The sequence below is a fragment of the Hyperolius riggenbachi genome, chromosome 4 (genome assembly GCF_040937935.1).
Source record: "Hyperolius riggenbachi isolate aHypRig1 chromosome 4, aHypRig1.pri, whole genome shotgun sequence".
NCBI classification, from domain to species: domain Eukaryota; kingdom Metazoa; phylum Chordata; class Amphibia; order Anura; family Hyperoliidae; genus Hyperolius; species Hyperolius riggenbachi.
The window spans coordinates 51499421-51521192 of NC_090649.1; the positions used below are offsets into that span (position 1 = coordinate 51499421).

At 46.8% G+C, this 21772-nt stretch overlaps 1 protein-coding gene across 3 annotated transcripts in view; it reads left to right on the forward strand.

Moving 5' to 3' along the window:
* The window catches only part of FAM167A (family with sequence similarity 167 member A), a 135654-nt gene that overhangs the window by 86991 nt on the left and 26891 nt on the right, over positions 1-21772 (forward strand). Inside the window, exon 1 of one of the 3 annotated variants that reach the window (XM_068279009.1) lies at positions 10891-10966. The exons of the other annotated variants lie outside the window; for them this stretch is intronic. The gene's annotated coding sequence lies outside the window, so the exon portion shown is untranslated. Of the gene's footprint in view, positions 1-10890; positions 10967-21772 lie in introns of those variants that run through there. 3 annotated transcript variants of the gene reach the window in all.

The window sequence follows — 21772 nt, forward strand, 5'->3', positions numbered from 1 at the left end:
ACCGGGCAGCCGAGCTACTGGTTGCTATGGGCAACAGCCCGCTTTCCTCTGTGGGTGCACAATGCAGGGAATAGCAGCGGCAAAATGCAGAGTGAGAGATGAATGGCTGGGACATTTGCACTGAGGGGCTGGGGCACCCCTGTGAAGAGGGCGCCAGATATCACAGCAGCAGCACTTTCCCCCTGCATCTCCAGCCTGGCAATAGCAGAAAGCTCTGGACACCGCCAAACCGGAAGCCGTTCCCCAGACAGAATTACATAACCACCCCCGCCACCGAACAACCGATTTCCTCCCAAACTAGACAGCCGCCATGCAGCCTCCATCCCAGTGAATACGATAGTCCAGCAGAGAAGGCAGCCGCAGCGGGGGAGAATGACAGCACCAGATGACTCACATTCACCTATTGCGATCCAAGCAAAAGAGGTCCTGTCATCCGGAGCCCATCTGTCTCCTCTAGAGTGCTGCCGCTCTGTTACCACTACTATTACTACTTCCTACTTCCTGTCTGATCTGAGAATCAGGATGTTCAGAGCGAGCGGCTGCACTGTAGAAGAGACAGATGGGTTTCAGATGACGGGATCTCTATTGCTTGGATCATGGATAGGTGAGTGAGCGTTTGCCATCTGCTGTTAATCATTCTTGCTGCAGCTGTGGTTCTCTGTGGGAAGGGAGGGTGGAGTGGGCAGCGGCAGAGCGCACAGTAGCACGAGGGGGACCTAGGAGGAGAGCCTGGCTCTGAAGACAATCACGGCATCATTTGAAAAGACAAGACAAATAACATTTATATCTCGCTTTTCTCCTGGCGGACTCAAAGCGCCAGAGCTTCAGCCACTAGGACGCGCCCTATAGGCAGTAGCAGTGTTAGAGAGACCTGCCTAAGGTCTCCTACTGAATAGGTGCTGGCTTACTGAACAGGCAGAGCCGAGATTTGAACCCTGGTCTCCTGTGTCAGAGGCAGAGCCCTTAAAGGGACTCCGAGCAGTGCCTGTAGGTATGCCTTTAAGCATACCCACATCTAATTAATTACATCTTCACACCTACCAGCATGATGTTTGTAATTATATCCCCCTGGGTTCCTTATATTTCATTGCATTGTGCTGAATCGAGCTGCCGACTTTGGAGAAAAGTCGTCCTGTGGCTGCGATTTCGATCGCGAAAATAGCGAAAACTAAAAAGCATAAGGCAGCCGTTTATATATCGTTGGAAAGAGGAGAAAGAGAGCTTTAAAATGATATGCATCTTTCCATAGTTACTGCACTGCTCAGAGTTCCTTTAACCATTAAACCATCCAGCCACCGCTGACTGGATGGCGAGGGCTGGTTTATGTGCTGATGGGGCCCCTTTGACTCTGAATGGGGCCCCAAGCAACTGCTTTTGTTGCCTGGTTGATAATCCGGCCCTGCAGATAATCACAATCAAACTAGTACTTTAGCTATCAACAGAATCTAGCTAAGTGTAGGATTACAGCTCCAGCTGGTCCCGGCACACTTGCGGATCTGACTACGAATCTGGGTGCTCCCACGTATGTGATCGCACGCCAGACAAAGAGCAAGTGAACAGCCAGCAGTATATATACACAAGGACCTTTCCAGGACCTCCCTAATTGCTGGACCAATGAGAGTTGTGGAAAATGTCAGCTGACCCTCCTGGTCAGCTGACTCACCTCTGGCTGTTATTTAAACTCAGCCTCTGTGCGAGCACGCGTGTCACTCTGAATCTTGGTGGACTATCAGTCTCAGCCACACCAGTACTGTCTTGCAATGTATCTTGTGAACCGCTTGCAGGGGCCGCCTCCAATGCGGATTCCGCCGTTCCCAATGCGGATTCCGCCGTTCCCAATGCGGATTCCGCCGCTCTCCCTAAGCGGCATGCGGCGGTTTTTCCGCGTTGTGACGCCATGCTGGACGCGGAAACAGCCGCCTCACTTTGAGAGACGGCGGCTTTTCCACGTTTCCTCACAGCTAATACTGCAGCTGAGGAAGGGCCCTTTGGGGCACCCTGGCCAAACCTCTGCACCCCCTATTGCTACGCCCCTCAGGGAGGAGAGGAAAGAGATTACAATGGGCAAACATTGACTAAATCATTTCTAAATGATTATTGTAAACATATTGAAGACAGCGGGCCCAGATGAATGGCTGCAATTCATCTCCTAGAAGAATGACAAACACTGTTCTCGGTGATGTTTGTCTGAGTGAGCAAACAGTGCTCCTCCCTCTCATAAATTCACTGTAGTACAAACAGGTGTTTTCTCACAGGGAGACACATTCAACGCCGCCCTATCTGAACTTTACATTTTTATTTCACAAAAACAATTCAGTTTGGAATCAAACTTAAAGAGACTCTGTAACAACAAAAACCTCCCCTGGGGGGTACTCACCTCGGGTGGGGGAAGCCTCCGGATCCTAATGGAGGCTTCCCACGCTGTCCTCTGTCCCTCGGGGGTCTCGCCGCAGCCCTCCGAACAGCCGGCGACTGTGCCGACTGTCAGTTCAATATTTACCTTTGCTGGCTCCAGCGGGGGCGCTGTGGCGACTTTCGGCACGGAAATAGACGGAAATACCCGATCTCCGTCGGGTCCGCTCTACTGCGCAGGCGCCGGAGACTTGCGCCTGCGCAGTAGAGCAGACCCGACGGCGATCGGGTATTTCCGCCTACTTCGGCGCCGAGAGGCATCAGAGCGCCTGCGCAGGAGCCAGGAAGGTAAATATTGCGTCACCGCTGCACGGAGGGCTACAGCGAGACCCCCGAGGGACGCAGGACGGCGTGGGAAGCCTCATTAGGATCCTGAGGCTTCCCCCACCCGAGGTGAGTACCCCCCAGGGGCCGTTTTGTCGTTACAGTTCCTCTTTAAAGAAAACCTGTAATGAAGAAAAGCTACCCTGGGGGGTACTCACCTCAGGTGGGGGAAACCTCCGGATCCGATCGATGGCTTCTCCCGTCCTCCTCGGTCCCACGGCGGCGGGGAAAAAGCTCCGTGAACAACGGGGATGTAAATATTTACCTTCCCGGCTCCAGCGCAGGCGCAGTATCGGCTCTCCGCTCAGAGATGGGAGGAACTAGCCGATCGCTGTTGGGCCGTTCTTCTGCGCAGACGCAAGTTTCCTGCACCTGCGTAGTAGAGCGGACCCGACAGAGATCGGCTATTTCTGCCTATCTCCGAGCGGAGAGCCACAACAGCGCCCCCACTGGAGCCAGGAAAGGTGAATAAATGTAGCTTGTCAGGCTTGTCGGGGGAGGATTCCGGGACACTTCGGGGGGGGCAGCGCCGGACTGCCTGCAGCTACAGGGATGGGAGAAGCCTCATTGGGAGCCTCATTTTATGTAGTGCAATAATAGAATAAAAACCATATTTTATGATGGTGGAGGGTGATGGTTGCTTGATTTAATACATACTATAAAGGGAGTCTCGAGGGGGTCATTAGCTGCCCTTTGAATCTTTGAAGGGGACATTATGCTGCAGACCAGCCCCAGTGGCGGCAGAGCCGGATTATCCACTAGGCAATTCTAGGCAGTTGCCTAGGGCCTGGAAAGAGTCTAGTGGTCCGGTGGATGTTAGCCAGGTGACCATCAGCAGAGGGGCAAAAACTGCTATCTTGCCCCATTTCATCCTTCTCTGAGTGGCGGGAGCACGTCGCCGGGGCAGTTGGGTGATCTGCAGGTGACTGTCTCCTGGCTCCCGCTGGGCTGCCTGCGGCCGGCTGTGTCTGGCATGCGGGGCGGTGAGGCCAGTGCAGACATGTCTCAGTGCTGTAAAACGTAATGAGGTTTTAGTGAGATGATGATGATGAGCTCATATATACAGGGTGCCTGTCTCCCAGCACCTCCACCTTGTGATCACTCTTCCCAGGCGTGGGCGTGTCTCCTGCGCTGCGCTGTCTCTGGACCGCGCGCCGCTGCTAGAGGAGGCATCGCCTCTCTCTGTATGAAGAAGAATGCTATAGATCCATCATTCATTGCCTATTCCACTCCTCCATCTTTATAATGAAAGCAAACTTTTCATGTGTGGGAAGTGTTCACTTTGAGGTGCAGCTGCGTTCAGGAACTTAACAGTGACTTAAAGGACACCTGAAGTGAAAATAAACTTATGAGGTAATGATTTGTATGTGTAGTGCAGCTAAGGAATAGAACATTAATAGCAAAGAACAGAGTCTTGTGGTGTTTCCCAGTACAGGAAGAGTGAAAAAAAAACTTCACTTGTTATCTATGGAAAAGAGCTTCTCTGAGCTAGTCAACCTAACTTGGGTCAAATAGAGTCCTGTTTTCTGAAGCACTTAAAGGGAACCTTAACTGAGAGGGATAACGGAAAATTGTTACTTACCTATCGGTAATTTTCCTTTCCCGATGCTTACATGTCATCACACCTGGGTAGATGCCCCGCCCACTCTACCCCACAGGATCTCAATTAGTATAAATTTTGAAAGTTGCTGGCCCCCCCCAGTCTCCGTAAGCCTCGACTTACCGAAGCTCACAGGAAGGGAGGGACCAGTGTGATGACATGTAAGCATCGGGAAAGGAAAATTACCGATAGGTAAGTAACAATTTTCCGTTTTCCCTATGCTTCCATGTCATCACACCTGGGATTTAACTAGGAAATGAGAAGGGAGGGACACCATTTATAATGCTTAATCAAAGAAAATATTTAATTATCCATATGTTGTGAATTTTCCAATACAACTTTACCAAATATCAAAGTAGACTGAGAAGACAAGTCCACCCTATAGTGCCGCATAAATGTGTTAATTGATGACCAGTTCGCGGCCTGACACACTTTCTCTGCGGGTACTTTATTTAAAGCTGCCCATGAAGTTGACATACTCCTAGTGGAGTGGGCATTTAACTGTCGAGGGGGTTCTAATCCCCCTGATTTGTAGGCGGTTGGAATAGTTTTCACTATCCATGTAGATATTGTTCTGGCGGAGGCCGGTTGGCCTTTGCGATAGCCTGCTGGGATTACCCATAGTCTATCAGTTTTCCTTATGTCAGCCGTTAGGTGTAAATAGTCCCTTAGTGCTTGCCCTACATCAAGAGGGTGAACGTCCACCCCTTCTTCTTGGATAAATGTTGGAAGTGTCCATTCCTGGTTGAGGTGATAGGTGGATGTTACCTTTGGGATAAACTGCTGAATAGGTCTGATTAGTACTCGGTCAGGAAAAAAGGTCAGGTATGGTTCGTTACATCCTAACGCTTGAAGCTCTGATACTCTTCTAGCTGAAGCTATTGCTACCAAGAAAACAGTTCTTAAAGTTATGTTCCATAGCGAGTTGTCTGTTACAGGGTAAAAAGGTTGTTTTGTAAGGGCGTCCAGGACTAAGGGTAAGTCCCATTTTGGAAAGATATTTTTCCTTGGGGGTTTTATCTTTAGTACCCCCTTTAGGAACTGTTTAATTAAGGGATTTATGGCCCATTGGGTGCCCGTCATTGCTGATAGGGCAGAGACCAGGCATGGGCTTCCGAATTCCGCGGAAGCTAAAATTCCGAAATTCCGCCGGAATTGGGGTTTCCGCATGGTTCCACGGAATTCGGAATTTGCAATCCGGAATTCGGAATTTGCAATCCGGAATTCGGAATTCCGGCAAAATCGGAATCGGAATGAATTGACCAATCAGGAGATGCGGAATGAGTTGACCAATCATAATCAGCGGAGAGTTACTGCGCTAAAATAACGGTTTCAACATTTTTTTTATCCAAATTTACAAAATACAAATCAACTTTATTAACAATAGATATTTCAAATGAGCGATTGAGTGTTTCCTCCTAAATTTACGGAAATCCGTTTAAAAATTACGGAAGTCCGTTTAAAAATACGGAAAGTGCACGTGGCGGAATACCGCGGAATTCCGCGGAATGTAGCGGAATTCCTCCGGAATGTAGCGGAAGCGGAATTTCGGTAGTGGCGGTATGCGGAATTACCGCGGAATCGGAAATTGGCTCTTCCGACCATGCCTGGCAGAGACGTGCGTCTTCAGCGTGTGGTATCCTAACTGCATAGTTAGCCCTCTCTGAAGGAACTCAAGAATGTGATAAGGTTCCGGTTTTGTAGATTGGAAATGAAGTTCTTGTGATAGTTTTAGAAACTTGGTCCAGACCCTTTGATAGGTAGCATTAGTAGTAGGTTTTCTTGCGCTGAGGATAGTCTTAATTACTTCCTGTGAGCATCCAGCCAGTTCCAGCCTCCTCCCTTCAACAACCAGGCCATCAGATTCAACCTCTTGGGATTCGGATGGAGGACTTCCCCCTGTGACAGAAGATCTTTGCTGTCTGGGAGAGGCAGAGGTGACTGCAACCTCATTCCCCATAGTAGGGGAAACCATGGCCGATTCGGCCAATACGGAATTATTGCAATCACTATGACTTTCTCTTTGTGGAGTCTCGATAAGAAACGTTGTATCATAGGTATTGGGGGAAACACATATGCTGTTGTAAAGTTCCAGTCCGCTGTCAGCGCATCCACTGACAGGGCTTCTTTGCAATAAATTCTGGAATAGAAGTGTCTGCATTTGGTGTTCGATGGCGTTGCCATCAGGTCTAGTTCGGGTTTGCCAAGATGTTTGCATGTCCAGTGGTACGCTTCCGTGGACAGGCTCCATTCGTTGTTGTCCAACGTGTGTCTGCTTAAATAGTCCACTAGGATATTCTCCTTCCCCGGTATATGCAATGCTGACAGGTTCCATAGATGTTGTTCCGCATACTGGAAAATAGTTGCCATCTCCTGGAGTAGTGCTATGCTTCTCGTTCCCCCCTGTCTCCGTATATATGAGACAGCCGTGCTGTTGTCTATACGTAGGATTACAGTTCTGTTCTGTATCAGATGAGTGAAACTCAAAAGTGCCTGGTAAACAGCCCTTATCTCTAAGATGTTCGACTGTGTATGAGGATCTGCGTCCTTCCAAAGGCCCTGCGCTGTTAGTGTGCCACAGTGCGCTCCCCAGCCCCGTAGGCTGGCATCCGTGGTAATTGTGATCGAGTTCGTGACTTCTATCAAGTGTCCTTTGGATAGGTTGTTGGTATCCGTCCACCATGCAAGGCTGTTTTTCATCAGAGTGGTGATCTGTATTAGCTGATTCCAACTTTTCTTGTTCCATTGAGTTAAGAAACCCCATTAAAATGGCCTCATATGCCAATGTGCCCATCTTACTACTTGGAACGTCGAGGTCATTGAACCTAGTAGACTGACACATTGTCTTGCTTTCAACTCGTTCAAGGAGATGACTTGGGTTATCTTCTGACTCAGAGTTGTTATCTTGTGTTGCGGCAGACTCACTAAGTTCTGTTTCGTCTGAAAAAGTGCTCCCAGGAAAATCATTGATTGGGTCGGTTCCAATTGGCTCTTGTCTTTGTTTATTCTCTAACCGAAGTGAATGAGTGCATCCAGAAGAATTTCCTTCTGAGTAGTTAACGTCTCTCTGTCTGCCGCTAGTAACAGTAGGTCGTCTAAGTAATGAAACAGACGTAATCCCCTTGTTCGCAGAAGGGCTACTAAGGAGAGCAGGATCTTGGTGAAGGTTCGTGGTGCCGTACAGATTCCGAATGGTAAGCAAGTGAATTGATAGTGATTGGGGCCTATTACAAATCTTAGAAATTTCTGGAACCTCGAGTGTATGGGGACGTGCAAATAAGCGTCCTCGAGGTCCGCCGAAAGCATCCAATCTGACTGTCTTACTACCTGAATTATTGATTGCAACGTCTCCATTCGGAATTTCTTGAGTTTTATGTGTCTGTTTAGGTAACGGAGGTCGAGAACCGGTCGCCAGTCCCCTGTTTTCTTGAGTACAAAGAATAAGGGGGAGTAGACCCCCTTTACCCTTTGGTGTTCTGGCACTGGCACCACCGCTTCCTTGTCTAGAAGTGTCTGTACATAATCTTGTAGAAGGAATGCTTTCTCGTGGCTTCTTGGAATCCTGGTGGATACAAAGTGTGCCCTTGGAGGTTTTCTCCGGAAGCTCCAACGATGTCCCTGGGTTATTATTCTTATTACCCACGGGTTGTTTATTTCTTCCATCCAAATTTGTCCGAATTTCCTCAATCTGCCGCCTACCGGACAAGTTTGGACGGGCCTCCTGTCAAAAAGACTTCTGCTGGTTAGGGGTCGAAGTAGTAGTTTTCTGGCGCGTTATTCTTTGCAGATTGCTGTGACTGCTTTGCCAGTTTTTCTTGAATTCCCTACCTGGCCTATATGATCTGGCTGCTCGAAGTCTTGATTATTGGAACCTGTTGGCTTGATAATTAGGTTTTTTAGTTTTCCTGTCCTGGGGTAGTAGTCCGGATTTACCCCCGGTTACTCTCTGGATAGCGTTTTCTAACTCCTTCCCGAATAGGTTGTCTCCATCATAAGGTATTTTGCACCATTCTTGACGTGATGACTGATCAGCTGACCATGATTTCAGCCATAAAGCTCTTTTCGCGACTACCGATGATGCCATAGTTCTTGCCGTACATCTAATTATATCTACTGCGGCTTCTCCCACATAATCTGCCGTCAGGTTGAAATCATCAAGAGCTCTTATTATAGCATCTTTGTCGGCATCAGCTCTCACGGCTTCTTCTATATTTATAGTCCATGCTCTGATCGCTCTCGCCACTGAAGTTAGTGCTACAGCTGGTTTTGTGGCACTTCCCGCTAAAGTATAATTTTTTTTCAACTCAGAGTCCATCTTTTTCTCCATCACATCTTTAAATGTCGCAACATTGTCTCTTGGCAGTGTGATATGCTTAGCTAGTCGGGTGACCGATGCGTCCACTGTCGGTGGATTATCTAAAGATTTTGAATTCTTGGCTTTCATGGGGTATAGCTTTGTAAGTCGGTTGTTTAACGGCGGCTTTTTATCAATCTTCTCCCATTCCTCCTTAATGATCTCCGCGATCTCATCCATCATGGGGAATGAGGTAGTCTTTTTCTTAAGGTGAGTATAGTACTCTTTATGTTTTTTGGAACTGGTAGAAGGTTGCTCGTCATCCGAGCTTTCCCACTCAATTGCTTCCCTTACCGCATGCAAGTACGGTTGGACTAGGGCAAAGTCAAAACCTCCTGCAATCTCCTCAGACTCATTAATTGTAGATTGTTCCGTGGACTGAGGTGTCTGAGAAGGGAGTGTAGCTACATATTCCCTCATAGACTCCTGCACAGCGTCTTTTATCATTTGTGTAACGTCCATAGGGGTCTGTGCCGTCTGTCTCGCCATGTCTGCGAAGCATGATCTGCACACGCTTTTGTCTGGCAAAGCTTCCTTGTTGCATGCCCAGCAGGTTCTGTGCGAGTGGCTCCTGAGAGGGGATCTGCTTCTCTCTCTGTAGTCAGTACTCGGTACATTAGACCTTGTCTTTGACTTTGATCTCGACTTTTTCTTTCGATGTTTTCTAGGACTAAAGAGAGACCGTATAAGTATAGTGTCCGCCACTATGCAGAGCTAAGAACCTACCTTTAACCCCCCCCCCCCCCCCCCCCTACCTTTAAGCCCTGTGCTGGTCTGCTTGGCGTGCTGGGGGATCCATAGAGTCAGCTAAAACAGCTGAAAGTAAGAAGAAGATAGGAAAAGTCAGTAATACATTTAAAAAATACTCTCTGCGTCGCATAGGGCGGGCAGGAGAGCCACCTACGTTTTTGCTGTCCACAGGTCCCTGAGGATGAGGTCCTCGGTTGCTGATCTGTAGCTTCCACAGGCTGCACCGTCTCCGCGTCCATACTCTCCCCCCATGCGCCAGAGAGTATCCCCCAGCGAGCGTCCTGCCGCCATTGTTTAAAATAAGCGAGCGGCGCCGAAGCAGGCGACACACTCCACCCACTTCCGCATTCGCACGGACCAATCAGGGGAGGTGGGACGCGGAATGCCTGGTGGAACGCGGAATTGCGTGCTGGAACGCACGCTGGACCAAGCAATGCGGAAATCCCAGGGATGGATGCAGGAGGCGGAACTCCCCGCCCGCACAGTGAGGCAGAGGCACCACCGTTAGCAGCGAGGAAAGACAGGTGAGAAGGGATCCCCCGCATAATAACACTGCCTTTAGCAATGAAATAAAGCCACACCCGGATGGCTGAAAAGTGGGGGAGCGCCACACACAGGTTATTTAAACCTTACACATATACCTGCGCTCCCCTATTCCCCCTGAGAGCCAGCAGAGTGGGGGATTCCCCAACTAATTTATAGTTGAATGGGAGAGGAAAAAAAAAAAAAAAACTTCACTGTAGAGACAGTGTGGCAGGGGGGGAAAAGAAAAATATTCCAGGCAAATCTTGCCCTACTCACGTAGACCCTGTGAGGTGAGGAAGTCGAGGACAAAAAAAAGACTGGGGGGGGGCCCAGCAACTTTCAAAATTTATACTAATTGAGATCCTGTGGGGTAGAGTGGGCGGGGCATCTACCCAGGTGTGATGACATGGAAGCATAGGGAAATGAAGGTTTCCTGTTAAACAATACCAGTTGCATGGCAGCCCTGCTGATCTCTTTGGCTGCAATAGCGGCTGAATCACAAACCTGAAACAAGCATGCAGCTAATCCAGTCTGACTTCAGTCAGAGCACCTGATCTGCATGCTTGTTGAGGGGCTGTGGCTGAAAGTATTAGAAATACAGGATCAGCAGGAGAGTCAGGCAACTGGTATTATTTTATAAGGAAAAATCCATATCCCTCTCAGTTTAGGTTCCCTTTAAACAGCCAAGAAACAGCGAGAGACAGCTTGATTATTTCTGCTTTGCTTTATAGTTTGAGACAGATTGTGCTGTTAAAATTGCAACTGTGACAGAATGTTGCAATGTTATTAAAAACAAACAAAAAACTGCTGTTTAACTGAAAATAAAAATATGAGACTCTTTCCCTTGCTACTCATGTTTCTATTCCCTATCTGTTTTACACATACAATTCATTATATCATACTTTTTTTTTTTTTTTTTTGCTTCAGTGTCACTTTAACACGTAGCTTATGAGATAACTCCCACTACTATATCCTTGTGTACCTATCCATGTAACAACAAGGTAAGCAAGCTAAAAAAAAATGTTTGCCCAGTTCTTTGTAGCTGAACTGATTTATTTTTTTTTGTCAGCAAAAGTGAAATTTACATTAAAACTGAATACTTGCAAAATGCAGAGATATGCACCCTGTGTGTTTTTAGAGAGAATAGCCTGTCTAATTTCCCCTCATCTCTAACTAATCAAAATGTAATTTGCTCTCTCAGCTATGTAAGCTCAGGAATCTCCTCTGCCACAGCAGAGCAGCTAATTTGTAAACACAGGATGTTAACAATATGTTTGCTTCCATGAAAGCAAAAAGTAGACACACAGTTTAGATGTTGCAAGATTTGTATCAGATGTAACAAAGAACTGTTTTTCTTTAAATGAATACTGTAGGGGGTCGGGGGAAAATGAGTTGAACTTACCCAGGGCTTCTAATGGTCCCCCACAGACATCCTGTGCCCGCGCAGCCACTCACCGATGCTCCGGCCCCGCCTCCGGTTCACTTCTGGAATTTCTGACTTTAAAGTCTGAAAACCACTGCGCTTGCGTTGCCGTGTCCTCGATCCCGCTGATGTCACCAGGAGCGTACTGCGCAGGCACAGACCATACTTGGCTTCTGCTATACACTCCTGGTGACATTGGCGGGAGCGAGGACACGGCAACGCAGGCGCAGTGGTTTTCTGACTTTAAAGTCAGAAATTCCAGAAGTGAACTGGAGGTGGGGCCGGAGCATCGGTGAGTGGCTGCGTGGGCACAGGATGTCTGCGGGGGACCATTAGAAGCCCCGGGTAAGTTCAGCTCATTTTCCCCCGACCCCCCTACAGTATCCCTTTAAGGCCTCTTTCACAGTGGGACGTTAAAGTTGCACATTAGAAAATGTTCCAACGCAGACCAACGCACAGCAATACAAAGTCTGTGCGACATTCACAGAGCACACGTTGCGTTTGTGTGTAACGCGTAGCGTTATTAGAGAGTGCTGCATGCTGTGCGTTTAGGCCTCTTTCACAGTAGGACGTTGCAGGACGTTGCGTTTTGATGCGACATTCAAGTTGCAATGCAAATTACAACGTAATGCCCCAAAAAAGTTGCACCGCAAATTAAAGAGGAACTGAAGTAAGAGGTATACGGAGGCTGCCATATTTATTTCCTTTTAATCAATACCAGTTGCCTGGCAGCCCTGCTGTTCTATTTCTCTGCAGTAGTATCTGAATAACACCAGAAACAAGCATGCAGCTAGTCTTGTCAGATCTGACTTTAAAGTCTGAAACACCTGATCTGCTGCATGCATGTTCAGGGCCTATATGGCTGAAAGTATTAGAGGCAGAGGATCAGCAGGGCTGCCAGGCAACTGGTATTGATTAAAAGGAAATAAATATGGCAGCCTCCGTATACCTCTTACTTCAGTTCCCCTTTAATGCCCCTTTGCGGTCGCAAACAATAGAGCATACAGGCAAAGAAAAGTATGTTTCCAAGTCATTACTGAGCATGTGCAAACAGTCCAACGCAGCTAATAACGTGTATAACGCACAGCATGCAGCACTTTCTAATAACACTACACGTTAGACACCAACACAACGTGTGCACTGTGAATGGGGCATTGATTTTTCATTGCAGTGAGTTATTCTGCGTTAAATTTTGTTTTGTTGTGCGACTTTAACATCGCACTGTGAAAGAGGCCTTAGCTATGAATCTGCTGCGTTATTTGTGTTGCACATGCTCAGTAATGGTTTTTTTGGGGTTTTTTTTCAATGTAGCGCATGCTCCATTTTCGTTCCATCGTAAATACACGTGTTTTTTGTTTATTTTGTTTTTTTTAATAATTTTTGGGGGGATTTTTGTTTATTTGTAGTATCCGAAGTAATCACCAAACAGCCCACATTACTAAGCCCAAAAAATTATTATTAGTATTATTTAGTATTTATATAGCGCCGACATATTACACAGCGCTGTACAGTGTATATATATATCTTGTCACTAACTGTCCCTCAAAGGAGCTCACAATCTAATCCCTACCATTGCCAATATGTCTATATTATGTAGTGTAAGTACTGTAGTCTAGGGCCAATTTTAGGGGGAGCCAATTACCTTATCCATATGTTTTTGGAATGTGGGAGGAAACCGGAGTGCCCGGAGGAAACCCACGCAGACACGGAGAGAACATACAAACTCTTTGCAGATAGTGCCCTGGCTGGGATTTGAACCAGGGACCCAGCGCTGCAAGGCGAGAGAGCTAACCACTACACCACCATGCTGCCCGAAAAATGTTAAATTATAGTCATCACTGTGCGACGAAAACGGCGCACCAAGAGACGCATAAAGAAAGACGTCATAACACTTAACGCAGTGTTAAAGAACGCACAATAACGTCTAAGTTAGTCTATATGCGTTGCGTTAGGGCCGCGTTGTGCAACCTTAACCTCGCACTGAAATGCAACGTCCTTCTGTCCAAGAGGCCTAAAGGTTGTTATGCTGTTGTTTATCTTTTTTAGCAGAGAGGAAGTTCTGAGTTCAGGTCCGCTTTAAACCCCATAAGATGAGCTGACAGGTGACATATGAGCTTCAGGTGAGCAGATCATCTAAAAAGAGAACTGTCTTGTGTGTCTGGTAAGGGCAGCAGTAGAATAATATGTCTGGGTGCGGCTTATCCGAGCGATCGAGTCATTTTGCCGTCATTCTATATGAAATCCACAACAAAGTAGTCACTGTGCGGAGTGCCTTCCACCTGAACAGCCTTCCCTTCGTGTCACCGCTTACAGGGCCTGTGAAAATCCTCCACACTACTCCCTCCTATTGTGCGGAGATAATTCCCACAGCTAGTAAGAGTGGAGACGAGACGGACTGTCCTGCCCTCGCCGTGTCGCTGATAATAGACTGAGAGCCTCATTCTGTGCAGAGAAGAAAAGGGACAATTCGGAGACTCATAGCGCTACATTGTCACCGCTGTGCCGCTGAAAGCCGATCGCACAGTCTGGGCTTTCAGTGAAGCGAGTGGGGTGGAGATGCTTTCCTTCCAGTACAGAACTATCAGGCCAGCTCATCACTGGCACAAGAGGCTCACTTACCAAATGGTACCAGAGGAAAAACAACGCACAGTAAGTAGAGATGGCTGTGATTGAAGAATACTTACATCTGTATTCTTATCTGGACTTAAAGTGTACCTCCGACCACAGAAATAAAGCCTCTTTACCCTGGAGGCTGAATTGCTCACTCGCCATGACTCAAACACAACTAAAGGTTAAAGGGGCACTATGGCGAAAAATTGTAAAATTAAAAATATGTGCAAACATAGGCAAATAAGAAGTACATTTTTTCCAGAGTAAAATGAGCCATAAATTACTTTTCTCCTATGTTGCTGTCACATACAGTCGGTAGTAGAAATCAGAACCGGACGGGTTTTGGACTAGTCCATCTCTTCACAGGGGATTCTCAGCATGGCTTTTATTCTTTATTAAGATATTCCCTAAAAAGGATTTAAACAATGATGCTGACCAGCTTCCCTGCTCGCTGCACAGTTTTTTGGCAGTTGGACAGAGCAACTGAGATTCACTAAGTGCTTTTGAAAATAAATAAATCCCTGAGAATCCCCCATGAAGAGATAGACTAGTCCAAAACCTGTCGCTTCTGTCAGATTTCTAATACTTATTGTAAGTGACAGCAACATAGGAGAAAATTAATTTACGGCTCATTTTTTTCTGGAAAAAAACATACTTCTTATTTGTATTTGTTTGCACATATTTTCAATTGAATTTTTTTTCGCTATAGTGCTCCTTTAAAGTGGCAGGGCATCCTCCATCCCCCTCCAGTCTGATCGCTTGCTCGACATCCTCAGTCGCCTTCTTCACCCACAACTGGCCCCAGAAAATCCTCCAGTCGGGGTTCAGTCGGTGCAGGCGCCGCCCGGCCAGGAGCGCTCCCCCGTCTCTGCTCTGTGCAGTAGTACTGCGCTGGCACAGAAGGCTCCAGGCGATGTGAATGTGGTAGGAGAGCACGCAGACCAGAGGACTTTCCGGGGGCCAATTGCGGACCAACGGGGAGTTAGAGGACGGCATAGGAGCGATCAGGCCGGAGGGGGCTGGAGGAAACTCCAGGTATGTATATCTTGTCTTTATACGGCCATCTTAGGTTCCCTTTAAAGCGGACTTGAACTCAGAACTTCCTCTCTGCTCTAAAAGATACACAACAACAGCAAAATAACCTTTAAAGAAAAACATTTATTTGTTACAGCTGATGCAAATCCTGCAATAAATCTGCAGTGTGGCCACGTCCTGCTTTCATGGATGAACTGTAGTGAAAATAACATAATGAATAACATTTTTTTTTTTCCAATATTCATTTATAGATTACTTAGTCAGTGTTTGCCCATTATAAAATCTTTCCTCTCCCTGGTTTACATCCTGAAATCTATCACTGGTGAAGACATCTTCAGTTCTGCCGGTTGATCTGTACGGAATGTTTATTACTGAGACTTCTGTGCACAGAGGAAGATACTGCTGGGGGGGAAGGTTAGAGTTAGACAACGCCGGGGGGTGGTTAGGGTTAGGCACCACCAGGGTAGTGGTTAGGGTTAGGCACCACGGGGTGGGGGTAGGTTTAGGCACCACCAGGGGGGCGGTTAGGGTTAGGCACCACTGGGGGGTTAGGGTTAGGCACCACCGGGGGTGGTGGTTAGGGTTAGGCACCACCAGGGGGGAGGAGGGTTAGGGTTAGGCACCACTGAGGGGGTGGTTAGGTGCCCCCTGGGGGTGGTGGTTAGGGTTAGGCACCACTGGGGGGTGGTTAGGATTAGGTTCCACTGGGGGGGGGGGTTTAGGGTTAGGCGCCACCAGGGGTGTGGTTAGTTTTAGGCACCACCAGGGGGTGGTTAGGGTTAGGCACCACTGGGGGGGTGGTTAGGGTTAAGCACCATCAGGGGAGGGTTCTGTGTGAAAGTAGGGGGCTGGTTTAAGCTACATTGTTGAATTACATAAAGATTTTTAACATTAATATATTTTCGTTATCAACTCCCGCCTGTTTTAAAACGGTATTTATTATTAAAAAAATATTTTTTTATCATTATTGAGATTTTGTTATCCACCAGCGCCATTTCGTTATCCTGCTGGACCTTTTTTTTTCCAGGCGCCCTATTTCCATGCACGCTTCCAGATATCATGTGATGAAGGCATGAACTCCTCTGAATGATCCTCTGAAGGAATGAGGAATTTCTGCAATATTCCTTATGTGAAAGAAGGACTGTTTCACAACACAAAATAGCACCCATTGCTCACAACTGTACCTCTTTGGGAGCCCTGTCCATCTGTCCCTCTTTCCTCCTCATTTGTCCCTCTTTCAGGACTTTCTATGTAAATATATATATATTTCTCTGCTAAAAATGTGTTTGACTCTAAACTTTATTCCCATCCTTTAAATTGATATATTACTAATTTTAAAATGTTACTATGAAGGAAAATGAACCATGACAGAAAGGACCAGTGTGGTTTGAATTATAAAACAACATATTTTTCTTATGAAATCTTTATGGTATGCTTAACTAGGGGTGTGATGGAGGCGTGATCAGGGCCAGGGTGTGGTTTAAGTGTCCCTCTTTCTCATCTCAAAAAGTTGAGAGGTATGCATTGACAGTCCCTACTCCCTAGCAGGCTTCTTTAGTTGGTGCAGTTGTGCGCCTTAAAGAAAACCTGAACTGAAAATTAAAATAATAAGCATACACAAGTCATACTTACTCCTGTGTAGTCTACTCCTCAATCTCGTTCTCCTCTCCTGTGTCCTGTATGTCCACTGTGATCAATGGAATTCTCTGTCCTCCATTTTGAAAATGGCCATTTACCCCATAACAGCTTTCTGGTCAGCATCTGGTAACATCGCCCACTTGAGCCATAGGGAAACGTGGACATTACCGGGCATATCAGTTGTCCACTCAGCTATAACTGACAGCAACTGATATTTTACTGACAGCAACTGATATATTTCAGTTCTGACAAAATGTTGTCAGAACTGGAAGGGATCACTGTCAGAAGAAAATGGTGAGCTTCTGAGAGGAACTGATGGTGAGGTAACTATGTAATGTTCATTTGACGTTACCTCATGTGTTTATTTTAAATAATTTTACTCAGTACAGGTTCCCTTTAAGTCTGTTGAACGTCATGCTTTATCTGTAGTTTACACACATTTAGAAGTCATAGTTAGTCAATATACACAATGCAGAAGGTGCTGTTCTTAAGATCAGCATCCGCTCACCAAAGGCATAATAACCAAAGGGAACAGAGAGTAAACATTTACCGCTTTGAACAACCAAAGGAAAGGCTGAGGCAGAGTTATTGTTTATTTGCACTGGGTTATTTGTGTCTTTTGCTTGCCTTGTTCATCTTTCAGACCAAGCTTTATAGGTACTCTGTCTTCCTGGAATCAGAGCGCTGCTTATTCATACAGCCCTAACATGCAAATACAAATCAGATAAAGCCGACCTGAAATCAGAACTTACTCTCTGCTCTGAAAGATAAGCAACAGCGTAACAACCTTTAACCTCCCTGGCGGTACGCAGTTTCATAGGCTGCGGCAGCGGGAGGATATTTTTAAATAAAATGTAATTGAAATGCTTAAGCTAGCACTTCGCTAGCTAACTATGCCCCCCAAGCCCCGCCGGACCTAACTAAACCCCCCAATCGACCACCGGCAATATTTACTGGTCAGCGATCCCGCGAGAGCCGCAGCTTCACCATTTAGCTTCACTCGTCGCTATGGCAACGATCAGACATGACGTCTGACGTCATGCGCAGTCCGGATCCTCCCCATAGCGAAGTTTGGAGCTGATTGGAAGGCTGAGCTATCGCGGGATCCCTGGGGAGTACGTACAACGGCGACAATTGGGGGGGATCGGGGGAGAACGGAGGGACTTGGGGGGGGGCATGGTTACCTAGCCAAGTGCTAGCTTAACCATATAATGCACATTTTATTTAAAACAAATCATCTGGGGCCATGTGATCCTCTTCGACGGCTAAAGAAAAAAAAATTCTTTGTTGCAGCTGATATAAATCCTTCAATAAATGGGCAGTGTGTCTACTTCCTGCTTTCATGGAAGCAGACATAGGGCCTGATTCACAAAGCGGTGCTAACAGTTAGCACGCTGGTGAAAAGCCCTTTATCACGCCTAAACTCAGTATAGGCATGATAAGTTTAGGTGTGATAAGTTTAGGCATGATAAGTTTAGGTGTGATAAGTTTAGGCATGATAAGTTTAGGCGTGATAAGTTTAGGCATGATAAGTTTAGGCATGATAAGTTTAGGCGTGATAAGTTTAGGCGTGATAAGTTTAGGTGTGATAAGTTTAGGTGTGATACGTTTAGGCGTGATAAGTTTAGGTGTGATAAGTTTAGGCGTGATAAGTTTAGGTGTGATAAGTTTAGGCATGATAAGTTTAGGCGTGATAAGTTTAGGCGTGATAAGTTTAGGCGTGATAAGTTTAGGCGTGATAAGTTTAGGTGTGATAAGTTTAGGCATGATAAGTTTAGGCGTGATAAGTTTAGGCGTGATAAGTTTAAGCACCAACTGGGTTAGCACCGCAGTGCACAGCTGATCAAAAGTTTTGTGCTAGCAAAGTCTGGTGCACTTTGCATAGAGTTTAATCGCGCTGCTTTGCGTGTGGGACTTTGCATGCGATCTAAACTTATCTAAACTTATCACGCCTAAACTTATCATGCCTAAACTTATCACGCCTAAACTTATCATGCCTAAACTTATCACGCCTAAACTGGCTTTTCACCAGCATGGTGCAATGGTTATCACGGTTAAAGTCTTTTAGGCATGCTAACTGTGTTAGCACCGCTTTGTGAATCAGGCCCCTAAAGTCTCTAACTGGGTTAGCACCACTTTGTGAATCGAGCCCATAGGGTTAACATCCTGTGTTTACAAATTAGCTGTTCTGCAGAGACAGCCAGCTGACACAGCTGAGAGATCAAATTACAGTTGTGATTAGTCACAGATGAGGGGGGGATTAGACACAGGCTAAAAGTACATACAGGGTGCATTTCTCTCTGTTTTCTTTATATCCAATGCAAGAGTTTAGGTCCACTATTACGAACGATATAAGAGTTTATAAGGCCTACAGCTGCCACCCATCTTCAAGTTCTTCATGTTACTTCCCGTCTCCCTCAAGCCTGGCATATAAGTAACAGTATCACTAACTAATAATAAGAATAATGCTTTAATCATTAACCAATAGTGATGAGCACACATTTCTCCTAACCACACCAGATGCTTTCTGGGGAAGAACTTGAAACCAGACATTTGTAAGGAGAATTGTATTCTGGATCTGTCGGCCCATTTGCCAGAAGATAATAATCTGTCCGTCATTAGTCTGCGACGTGTAATTAGATCATTTTTCACATCTGCATCTCAGTAGCAGTTTGCTGCTGGTGTGTCGAGGAGCTTGCTCATATATTATTATTATTATTATATTTATTATTTAGTATTATTTAGTATTTATATAGCGGCAACATAATCCACAGCGCTGTACAGAGTACAGAATCTTGTCACTTAAAGAGGAACTGTAACGACAAAACGTCCCCTGGGGAGTACTCACCTCGGTTGGGGGAAGCCTCCGGATGCTAATGAGGCTTCCCACGCCGTCCTCTGTCCCACGGGGGTCTCGCTGCAGCCCTCCGTGCAGCGGTGAAGTAATATTTACCTTCCCGACTCCTGCGCAGGCGCTCTGACGGCTGTCGGCTACGAAGTAGGCGCAAATACCCGATCGCCGTCGGGTCTGCTCTACTGCGCAGGCGCAAGTTTCCGGCGCCTGAGCAGTAGAGCGGACCCGACGGAGATCGGGTATTTCCGTCTATTTCCATGCCGAAAGCAGCTACAGCGCCCCCGCTGGAGCCAGCAAAGGTAAATATTGAATCTACAGTCGGCACAGTCGCCGGCTGTTCGGAGGGCTGCGGCGAGACCCCCGAGGGACAGAGGACAGCGTGGGAAGCCTCATTAGGATCCCGAGGTGAGTACCCCCAGGGGACGTTTTTGATGTTACAGAGTCTCTTTAAAGGGAAGAGGAGTATTTCCTTGCAGCTCTGTTGATCTTCTGGCACAAATACTATCTGATGCTGGGCATAGACGAGTCGACCCGGCGGCTCGATTAGCCGCTGGATCGATTCCCGCTTGTCCCCGCCGGCGCTCCTTATCAGCCGCTCGATTCCCCGCTATTGTCCGCCCGCGGGGATCGAGCGGGGAATCTATCCGGCGGGTCATCGGACCTGTCGGATATTATCAATCGAGCCATCAGAGGCTCGATTAATAAGGAGGTGTCGACCCGTCTATGCCCAGCATGAGTCAAAACCTTGGAACTAGCATATGGCTGATCCAGTAAAAGTCAGATGAGTCAGAAACACCCGATCTGCTGCATGCTTGTTCAGGGTCTATGGCTAAATGTATTAGAGACACAGAATCAGGAAGACAGGCAGGCAACTGGTATTGTTTAAAAGGACATAAATATGGCAGCCTCCATGTCACTCTCACCTCGGGTTCCCTTTAACTGTCCATCAGAGAGGCTCACAATGTAATCCCTACCATAGTCATATGTCTACAGTATGTAGTGTATGTATCGTAGTCTAGGATCAATTTAGGAGGAAGCCAATTAACTTATTATTATTATTATTTATTGTATTTATAAAGCGCCAACATATTACGCAGCGCTGAACATTAATTTAGGTTACAGACAATATTTAGGGGTGACATACAGCAATATGACAATACAGGAATACAAGAAAACCAGATCACACAGCACAGTATTAGTACAAGGTAATGCTTAGTCACTGGATGAAGCATGGAGATTAGGCAAGTTAGGTTCACTCAAATGCATGGCATGGGTTCACAGTAATGGAGGTGCCAGATCAGGTAGGACACAAAAGGAGGAGGACCCTGCCCAAAGGCTTACAATCTAGAGGGAGAGGTAAGGACACGAATGGTAGGGGACCAGAGTTCAGCTGTAGGTTTAGAGCACTTGTGAGTGGTAGTAGGCCAGAGTGAAAAGGTGAGTTTTAAGGGCTTTCTTGAAGATGTTGAAGGAGGGGGCTGCCCTAATGGGTGGAGGTAGGGAGTTCCATAGTGTTGGAGCAGCTCTTGAGAAGTCCTGGAGGCGTGCATGGGACTGGGTGATGCGGGGGGTGGTTAGGCGAAGTTCATTGGAAGAGCGGAGTGAGCGGCTAGGTGTGTACCTCTGAGTAAGATCGGAAATGTAGGTTGGACAGGTTTTGTGGACAGATTTGTAGGTCAGACCAGGGCCGGTTCTAGACAGGCACATATGAGGGGGCAGACAGAAATGTGCAGGGGGCATACAAAAACCCAGCGCCGCGCGGCGCGCCAAAAAATGGGCGTGGTCATGCAGCAGACTGTGGGCGTGGTCATGGGTGGGGCCAAATAAACATGTCATGACCTTACAGTGGTGTTAAAGGACTTCCGAGGCCAAAAACAAGAAAATGACACTATACCTTTTTAATATCTGAATCCACGGAGGACGTCCAGCGCGTCCTCCGCACCGTTCCGCCGTCATTGCAGCCCTTTTCGGTGCGGAGGACGCGCTGGACGTCCTCCATGGATTCTGATAATAAAAAGGTATAGTGTCATTTTCTTCTTTTTGGCCTCGGAAGTCCTTTAAAGGTCTGCCAGGGAAGTTTGAGCTCTGCTCTTTTTAGCACAAATACAGCTCTGCGCACTGCAGATTATCGAAAAAAATGTTCTCAGGTGTAACACAGAAATAATTTTCTTCAAATGCTAACAAATTAATCACGAATAACCACGGTGGATACTCGTGATTCAAGTTAGCTCTAATTGCCACAGCTGA